Source organism: Rutidosis leptorrhynchoides, chromosome 5 (assembly GCF_046630445.1).
Source record: "Rutidosis leptorrhynchoides isolate AG116_Rl617_1_P2 chromosome 5, CSIRO_AGI_Rlap_v1, whole genome shotgun sequence".
Lineage (NCBI taxonomy): Eukaryota > Viridiplantae > Streptophyta > Magnoliopsida > Asterales > Asteraceae > Rutidosis > Rutidosis leptorrhynchoides.
Window position 1 is genome coordinate 243951386 of NC_092337.1, and position 9636 is coordinate 243961021.

The window sequence follows — 9636 nt, forward strand, 5'->3', positions numbered from 1 at the left end:
ATTGCTGAATCTCTTCTTGCATTGCCATGACCCAATCAACATGCTTCAAGGTTTCTTTTGTTGTCTTTGGCTCTATTCTAGAAATATGACATGAGTAGTCGTAGTATGCAGCAGCAGCTGTCATATAAGTATCAACTTGACCATCAAACTGAACTTGCCTTCTTGTTTTAACACATGCATTTGGATCTCCAATAATATTCTCTCTAGGATGAGCGGCTATAGTTCTGGGAACTGGTTGTGCGGGAACAGGTATCTCATGATGTAGATTCGTAGTATCACCAATATCTTCATGATTATCAAAACTCTGACTTGAAATATCAGATCCACAGGTATCGTACACTGGATCAACGTCTTGATCTAAATCTTGAACTTGTTCATTGACAGTGGCTAATGGAGTTGGAGTTGGAGTAGGTGTAGAAACTTCTGGTTCATTTTGTAAATCGAACAGCATTTGTAACTCAACTTCATTCTTCGTCTGATCTGGAGCAAGATTGAATGAGTCAATCAGCTCATCATAGTTATAAATCCAAGGATGACACTTTGGAGCATTCTTCATATGATTCCTCTGGACATCAACTTCAGACCATTCTTCAACACATCTTGTCTCATTGTTGAAAACTCGCTTGTTAGGAGAACTATACCCGAGAAATACTCCAATAACCACTTTTAAATCAAACTTACTTCCTGGTTTTCTTTTCAAGATGGTACACGGTGAACCAAATGGTTCTAGATGCTTTAAAGATGGTTTTCTCCCATACAATAGCTCATAGCAAGTTTTACCCAGTTGTTTAATAGTCAGAACTCGGTTCATAGTGTAACATGCATTTGCAACAGCTTCACTCCAAAAATGAACAGGTAACGATGAATCTGCTAGCATTGTTCTAGCTGTCTCTATCAATACACTATTCTTTCTTTCAGCAACACCATTCATCTGAGGAGCGTATGCAGAACTGAACTGCATATTGATACCCTTTTCAACACAGAAACCTGCAAAATACTGATTCTTAAATTTTGTACTGTTGTCGCAATGAATCTTTCTTACCTTTAAATTGTAACATGTCTCTAATCGATTGATTAGCACTTTCAAGTTCTCAAACGTATTGGACTTCTATTTCAAAAACATTACCCAAGAAAATCTTGAATAATCATCAGTTACAACCAGACAATACTTACTTCCATCAATGCTTTCAAAATGATTTGGACCGAAAAGATCCATATGTAACAATTCAAGTGGAGCAGAGATTGGATTATACTTCACCAGCTTATGAGCTTTCTTGCTCTTCTTTACCCTTCTTACACGGAACACATATTCCTGGAATCTGAAAAGATTGAAGATCAACACCTTCTACAAGATTGTTGTGAACCATATGGTTCATCTTCCGAAAACTTAAATGACCCATGCGCTTGTGCCATGTAATAGAATCTTGTTCAGTCGCTTTAGAAACAAAAGCTTGATGATGTTCAGCAGTTGAAGTAGCAACATTCATATCTAGCATATATAAATCAGCTTGTCTAGGAGCCTTCATCAAAATCATTTCAGGAGGAATCACAAACTCTGGCTTCAAAATGTAGCTAAATTCATCATCAAATGCTACCTTGAAAGATTTTTCACAGATTTGTGAAACTGACAACAAATTGTTTGCAAGCTCTTGACAATATTTCACTTTGTCGAAACTAACTTTTTCATTCTTCAATAAACCCTGAGCTGAAATGTGACCTCCTTTATCTCCAGCAAAAGCTACATAACCTCCCTTAATTGGGTGTACATCCGAAAGAAGAGATAGCTGTCCAGTCATATGTCTCGAAGTGCCACTATCCACTATCCAGGTGTTGTTTGCAGATACCCTAGTTCCCTGCACATCACATTAAGAAAATTAATTGATAATGGGAACCCACGCCCAGACGGCAGTAGGTTGTCCATTAACACCCATAGCTTGAACTTCCATCCATTTCCCGTTTGAGTCCGGTGGAATCTCATCATTAGAAACCGTAAACTTAGACAGTTTAGAAGTAGCAATATTGCTCTTCTGGTTTTTCACATTTTGCTCATTTTCAGAGTGATTCGCTCGTGGTCTGGTACGAGAAAAATATTTTTGACGACTAGGTTTTTGCGAAGGCGATCGTGCCTTTGGTTCAAAAGCTCTACTATGATCACTTGATTTGGCAACTCTTGCCTCAGTATCCTGTTTAGGAACCTTAATCTTCACAGGGGAAATTGACCTACTGAAGTTCTTTCTCTTATACTCTCCATAGACAACATTTTTCGTATGATTTTTAACACGAACTTCATCATGTGACCTGTTTTATGAACATAAGATGATCTGCGATCATCACATGTGAGGTCAATCTTCTGTCTTGGTGATCTATATCTTCTAGGACAATTAGCATCAATGTGTCCAAAAATAGCACAACTAAAACATTGACGAAACTCCCTATGTCCTCTAAATTCATACAAGTTATTAGAATTTGAAGATGAGGGATCTTGTGTTCTTACAAACATAGGAGAATCATTTGTTTTATTTCTTGGAACAGGTGTAGGTGTAACAGGAGGAACTGGTCTGTTAGCAAATCTAGGATTTCTCAAAATTTTAACAAGACCTTTCGGTGTTCTAACTCTACTTGTCTTAGAGTTATCTCCTAACCCAGTTTTCCTATCTTCCTCATGATCTAGAGCACCTTCAGCAGTATCATCAGAAGTTGTATTCTTAGTTGAACTACATTTTTTATTCTTTTCAACATAATCTTCATAACTAGGAGGGATACAATCTTTTGGTCGACCGTCAACTATGTTTGCATTAACAAATGTGTTCTGAAAAGGAGGAGATGCAGAACTATATCCTATACCCTTGCCCTTGGTGTCATTAAGTTCCACCATTAATGCATTCCATGGTGACGCACTTGCCCAACATTTCATTTTGATTGAAATTGCCTCTAAATCAGCTTTAACGCATTCATTTTCTTTCTTTAGTTCATTAATTGTGTCAACACGTTTAATTAAAGCTTGATTTATGTCAAAGATATAACATTTAAGATCGTGAAGTTGTTTTTTATAAACTTTGATCTGCTCTTTCAACTCATTTTCAACCTTAGTGGTTACATGGTCTGCATGCCATTTTTCTTTCATCTCCGCATATGCCTTTGTTAAATTATCTATTGTTACCTTAGATTCAGCGCATTTAACACATTCAATAACAGTAGATGGATCAGAAGATACCTGTTGAGCTTTATTTGATGAGGAAGTCTAAGCCATAAATGTAAAGTAATCTGTCTTCTTCCCATCATTGAGCTCATCTTCTAATTCTGACGAGTCTGTAAGGAACTCTGATGTATCAGCATCTTTACCCAAATGAATCTGCTCAAGTCTGTCCCAAATATCCTTAGCTCTTGTCAAACCGGAAACCTTTTCAAGATCACTTTCTGATAAGCACATCTTCAGTAAGTCTACTGCTTGCTTGTTCAATGCTTCAAAATCAGATTGATATACTCCAGTATGATCAGCTTTATCTTCAACCTCTGATTCTAACTTCTTGTCTGAATCATCAACTTCTAAACTTACACTCTCGAGATCTTTCCAATTCAGCAGCAAACATTCTACCCCATTTGTCTAGTTCCTTATCATCATCTACCAATGTCTCTTCACTCTGATCAGCTTCTAGACTTTCTTCAAACACTGAGGTATCATCATATTTATCCTTCCAGCTGTTGAAGTAGTAGTCTTCTGACGATGTTGGTGAAACACTTCCAGATTCAGGTGTACGAGGAACTGAATCACGTGCCTTCTTGAATTTATCTTTAACCATCTTCTGAATCTTCTCTCTTCGAATGGTTCGTGACAATTCTTCAGCTCTTTCACTACGAGCAGTCAGCTTCTCAATTATACTTTGACCAATGATACAGTCTTCTTTTACTTCAGTAATCTTGGCCATGTTAGCTTTAGGTTGTTGATCATCAACATTCAATTTGATAGACCAATCATCATCGTCTCCATGAATGACAACCAAAGCTTTGTTCGGACTTTCAGCTATTTCAACTTCATTTACTTTATCAGTAATGTAAATCTCACACTTTGTAGTTTGACTCTGAGAACTGTAGTTCTGATTCTTGAACGGATTACGATTACCCTGCTTCTTCTGTTTTGTGCACTGTCTCGAAAAATGACCTAATTCTCTACAGTTGTAACAAGTAACAGTATTCATATCAAAACTCAGTTTTGTATCTTTGGTCAGACTGATCGGTTTCCAGTTCACTCTTCGTAATCTCTAGCTTGTCTCACAAGATTTGCCATACCCCACATAATATCCATCTTTTTTGCTTCATCTTTATCAAGTTGATGATAATCTTCTGTAGTTAGATGAATGTTACCCACACGACCATCAAGATAACTATCATGATAATTAACAAGGCTTGACAGTAAAGCTATATCTTCACTAATCTTTTCTTTCCCAGCTTTTCTCAAGTTTTCAATCTTAAGTGCAGAAAGAACATCTGATGCCGTCAGTGTAGATGACTCTGTAGTATTGGAAGTAGGTTGTGATTGAGTATTAAGAGAACATGGTGAAACTTGTGGTGGATACGAAGGTTGTTGAATAGGTGCACTGCTAACATTCAAACCATACATATTCTGATTATTCGTAGTAAAAGCTATTTGAAATGGTGCATGAGCTGACTTAGGCAGTGGTAACCATTTGGACAATACATTTTCGTGTCTTGAACTTGTTTAGACCTCTTGACTTTGTTTAACAACTCTAGTTCTTCTTCCTGAAGTCTTGCAATAAACGAGTTCACTGTAGCAGTAGCTAGTTCTCCACTGGTTTTCATAGTTAATACGAAACCATTCCATTCTAAAGGTAATGCTCCAGCTAGACATGTTACTTTGTCTTTTTCAGCAATGGTCACATCATGCTTGTGTAGTTCAGCTAGCAAATGACGATATCTTTCAACCAATTATGTAATAGATTCTTCGACTTGCCAGTGAAAACGATCAAACTCGGCTTTCAATTCTAAACCTTTTCTAGTTCTGTAAGATGTATTTCCTTCGTTAAAAGTACGAAGTGCTTCCCATATCTTGAATGAGTGATAATGCTAAAAACGAACATATATTTCATAGCATTATTCCTCAAGAAAGACAAGCTTTTAGTTGCAATTGTTCTATTTACAAGTGATATTCGTTTAAATAATAAAAGGTGAAGACAAAAGACAGATTCGACGATTTGAAGACGCAAACGACCAAAAAGCTCAAAAGAACAAAAGACAATCAAAAAGGTTCCAATTATTGATAAGAAACGTCTCGAAATCACAAGAGTACAAGATTCAAAACGCAAAGTACAAGATATTAAATTGTACGCGAGGACGTTCGAAAATCCGGAACCGGGACTAGAGTCAACTCTTAACGCTCGACGCAACGGACTAAAAATTACAAGTTAACTATGTATATAAATATAATATAATATATAATTAATTATATTAATTATATATATATTATATATATATATTTAAAACCGTCGGCAGCAGGAAACTCCAAGGGTGTAAACTGTAAATACCTCTCCGCGACTCGCGGAGTTTTAAGGGTATTTGGCCGCGAGTCGCGGAGCCCCAAAAATCTCGTCTGGCTATAAATCAACCCGAATTCTGATCAAAAACATATCATTTTTTCTTCTCATTCATACGAAGTAATATATATTTATATTTATAATTTATATTTTAATTTTAATTATAATTCTAATAATAAGGGTATGTTAGCGAATGTTGTAAGGGTGTAAGTCGAAATTCTGTCCGTGTAACGCTACGCTATTTTTAATCATTGTAAGTTATGTTCAACCTTTTTATATTAATGTCTCGTAGCTAAGTTATTATTATGCTTGTTTAAAACGAAGTAATCATGATGTTAGGCTAATTATTAAAATTGGGTAATTGGGCTTTGTACCATAATTGGGGTTTGGACAAAAGAACGACACTTGTGGAAACTAGACTATGGGTTATTAATGGGCTTTATATTTGTTTAACTAAATGAAAGTTTGTTAATGTTAATATAAAGATTTACAATTGGGCGTCCCTATAAATTACCATATACACTCGATCGGACACGATGGGCGGGGTATTTATATGTACGAATAATCGTTCATTTAACCGGACACGGGAATGGATTAATAGCCACTAGAATAATTAAAACAGGGGTGAAATTACATTCAAGGGTAATTGGTGTAATTGTTAACAAAGTAGTAAAACCTTGGTTTACACGCAGTCGATAACCTGGTGTATTCATTAAACAAAGTATTAAAACCTTGTTACAATTCGAATCCCCAATTAGTTGGAATATTTATCTTCGGGTATAATAATAATTTGACAAGGACACTTGCAATTTATATTTATGACTGATGGACTGTTATGGACAAAAACCAGACGGACATATTGAATAATCCAGGACAAAGGACAATTAACCCATGGGCATAAAACTAAAATCAACACGTCAAACATCATGATTACGGAAGTTTAAATAAGCATAATTCTTTTATTTCATATTTAATTTCCTTTATTTTATATTTAATTGCACTTCTAATTATTGCACTTTTATTTATTGTTATTTTATTTTATCGCACTTTTAATTATCGTACTTTTTAATTATCGCAATTTTTATTTTATCGCATTTTTATTCGCAATTTCATTATCGTTATTTACTTTACGCTTTAATTTAAGTCTTGTATTTATTTTATATTTTACATTAGGTTTTAACTGCGACTAAAGTTTTAAAATCGACAAACCGGTCATTAAACGGTAAAAACCCCCCTTTATAATAATAATATTACTTATATATATATTTGTATTTTTATAAAAGTAAACTAATATAGCGTTGAGCTTTGTTTAAAGATTTCCCTGTGGAACGAACCGGACTTACTAAAAACTACACTACTGTACGATTAGGTACACTGCCTATAAGTGTTGTAGCAAGGTTTAAGTATATCCATTCTATAAATAAATAAATATCTTGTGTAAAATTGTATCGTATTTAATAGTATTTCCTAGTAAAATATAAGCTATTTTATATACACCTCGCACTTCATCAAGTATTTTTGGCGCCGCTGCCGGGGAACATCTTAAAAGCCGGAAGCGCAACGCTAATATTAAAAAAAAAAAAAAAAAAAAACAAGATTTTTAGTTACTTTTATTAAAAATTTGCTTTTGTAGAAATACGTTTTAATTATTCAAAAATATAAAAAACAAAAATATTAGTATTTTTAAGATTTTGTTAAATATTTAAGTTTTATAAGTTTCTTTATTTTTATTTTAGTTTATAAAAATATAAGTTTTAATTTTAATATCTTTTATTTAATTAAAAAAAACAGAAAACAAAATAAAAAGAAAAAAAAAATAAAAAGAAAAACGCGTAAAAAGACAAAGCTGTCAACTGAATTCCTGAACCCCGCGACTTGCGGGGTTTTCCTCTTTATTTGCCGCGACTCGCGGAGACCCTCTGACACACGGACAAAAACCCTAATCACGGGTTATTTTTAATTATTATTATTATTAAAACCTAAATATTATTATTATTATTAATTTTAGTTTTATTTTTACTTTTTACTTTATATTTATGTATTTAGTATTAATTAAGTTTTTATTAAATTGTAAAATTAATAGTTTAGTAAAATAAATAATATAAAATAATATTTTTATAAAAATTGTACTTTTTACAACTTTTTGTATATTTTTATATTTTGTACCTTTTTAATCGTTGTAGCGTAACTTTTGTATTTTTAGCTCATATTTAATTTTAAACTTAGTTTTAGCTATAGTTATTTTTACTCCTAGATTTTTAGGCTTTGCCGTAGAATTCCTTAAGTGCTTTTTCTTTAGACTAAGATTTAGGTGCTTTAGAATTTTGCGACGCCTTTTTAAGTTTTAGTTTCTTTTTAAGTTATTTCCATTTGGAATTTAGTTTTTCCTTGTAAGCTTTAATATTTTTAGACCTTTTACTATGTATCAATTATCATTCCAATTAGTAATTTCAATTTGCGATTATAATTTTAAGTTAGTTGTAGTAATAAGGTTAAATTAGTTAAGTATTTTTAAGTTTTTATAAGTTTCTTTTATTTTTCCGCCACCTTTTATTTTTCAACCATATTTTTTTTCTTTTTCGACCTTTTTCGACGAACTCTTTTTCTCTCTTATTTCTCGCTATTCTAGTTTTAGGACTTAGAATTTTTTCTACTTCTTATCTAAATTTCTTAAAATTACGAAAATTTATTTTAAGTGGTTAAATTGATAGACATTAAAATTTTCTGGTTCGTAGTAATAGTTGGATTTGTACGTGGACCGGGTTATTGGAGCCAAACAGTCCTCAATTATATTGAGACCAAACGAATCCTGCCCCTCTGCTGCATCTTTTGGCTATTCGAAACGTGGGCAAAATCAGAAAAGTCTATTGATTGGATAACTTATTATAATTTTTCTTTCCTTTTAAAAACTAATAGGATATTCTGTGAATGCACCGAGCAAGACGTTCATCACCTTTTGTACGTTCACCACCTGTAACTCGATCAAGACATCGTTTAACAAATATAACCGCCGTTGATTTTTCTTTAGAATCGTCATCCAGTCGACCAAGTACTTCAGTTCAAATTTCCGATAATCCAGTTTTTGAAACAAACCTCACAATTGAGAATCCAGAAAATATTCAGGAACGGTTCATAGATCCTGAACCACTAAACTTTCCTCCGGAACCACCAATCATTCAAACAGAGATTGTTGAGGAACGAACTATTAAATCAGAACCATCTAGTGATACCGATTCAACAAATTCAATTATGGAGAATCTGGAACCTTTAAGTATGGAAGACCGAATGAGAGCTAAACGCACTGGCCAAGGTCACGCAATTACTCATCCAGACATTAATGCGCCAGATTATGAAATCAAAGGACAAATTCTACACATGGTGACTAATCAATGCCAATTTAGTGGTGCGCCGAAGGAAGATCCAAATGAACATCTACGTACCTTTAATAGGATCTGCACACTATTTAAAATACGAGAAGTGGAGGATGAACAAATATATCTCATGTTATTTCCCTGGACTTTAAAGGGAGAAGCCAAAGATTGGTTGGAATCGTTACCTGAAGGGGCGATCGATACATGGGACGTTTTAATTGACAAATTTCTTAAACAATTCTTTCCCGCATCTAAAGCCGTAAGACTTCAAGCAGAAATTGTTACGTTCACACAGAAGCCAAATGAAACTCTATATGAGGCGTGGACAAGATATGGAAAATTGTTAAGAGGATGTCCGCAACATGGTTTAGACACCTGTCAAATAGTACAAATATTCTACCAAGGATGCGACATCACTACAAGAAAAGACATAGATATAGCAGCTGGTGGTTCTATTATGAAGAAAACCGAAACTGATGCTTACAAAATTATTGATAACACTGCTTCCCACTCACATGAGTGGCACCAAGAAAAAGACATCATTAGATCATCTAAAGCAGCTAGAGCCGATTCTAGCCATGACTTAGATTCCATTTCCGCAAAGATAGATGCTTTCGAGAGACGAATGGAAAAAATGACTAAAGATATTCATGCTATACGAATTAGTTGTGAGCAGTGTGGAGGACCACATTTGACAAAAGATTGTCTCAGTATTG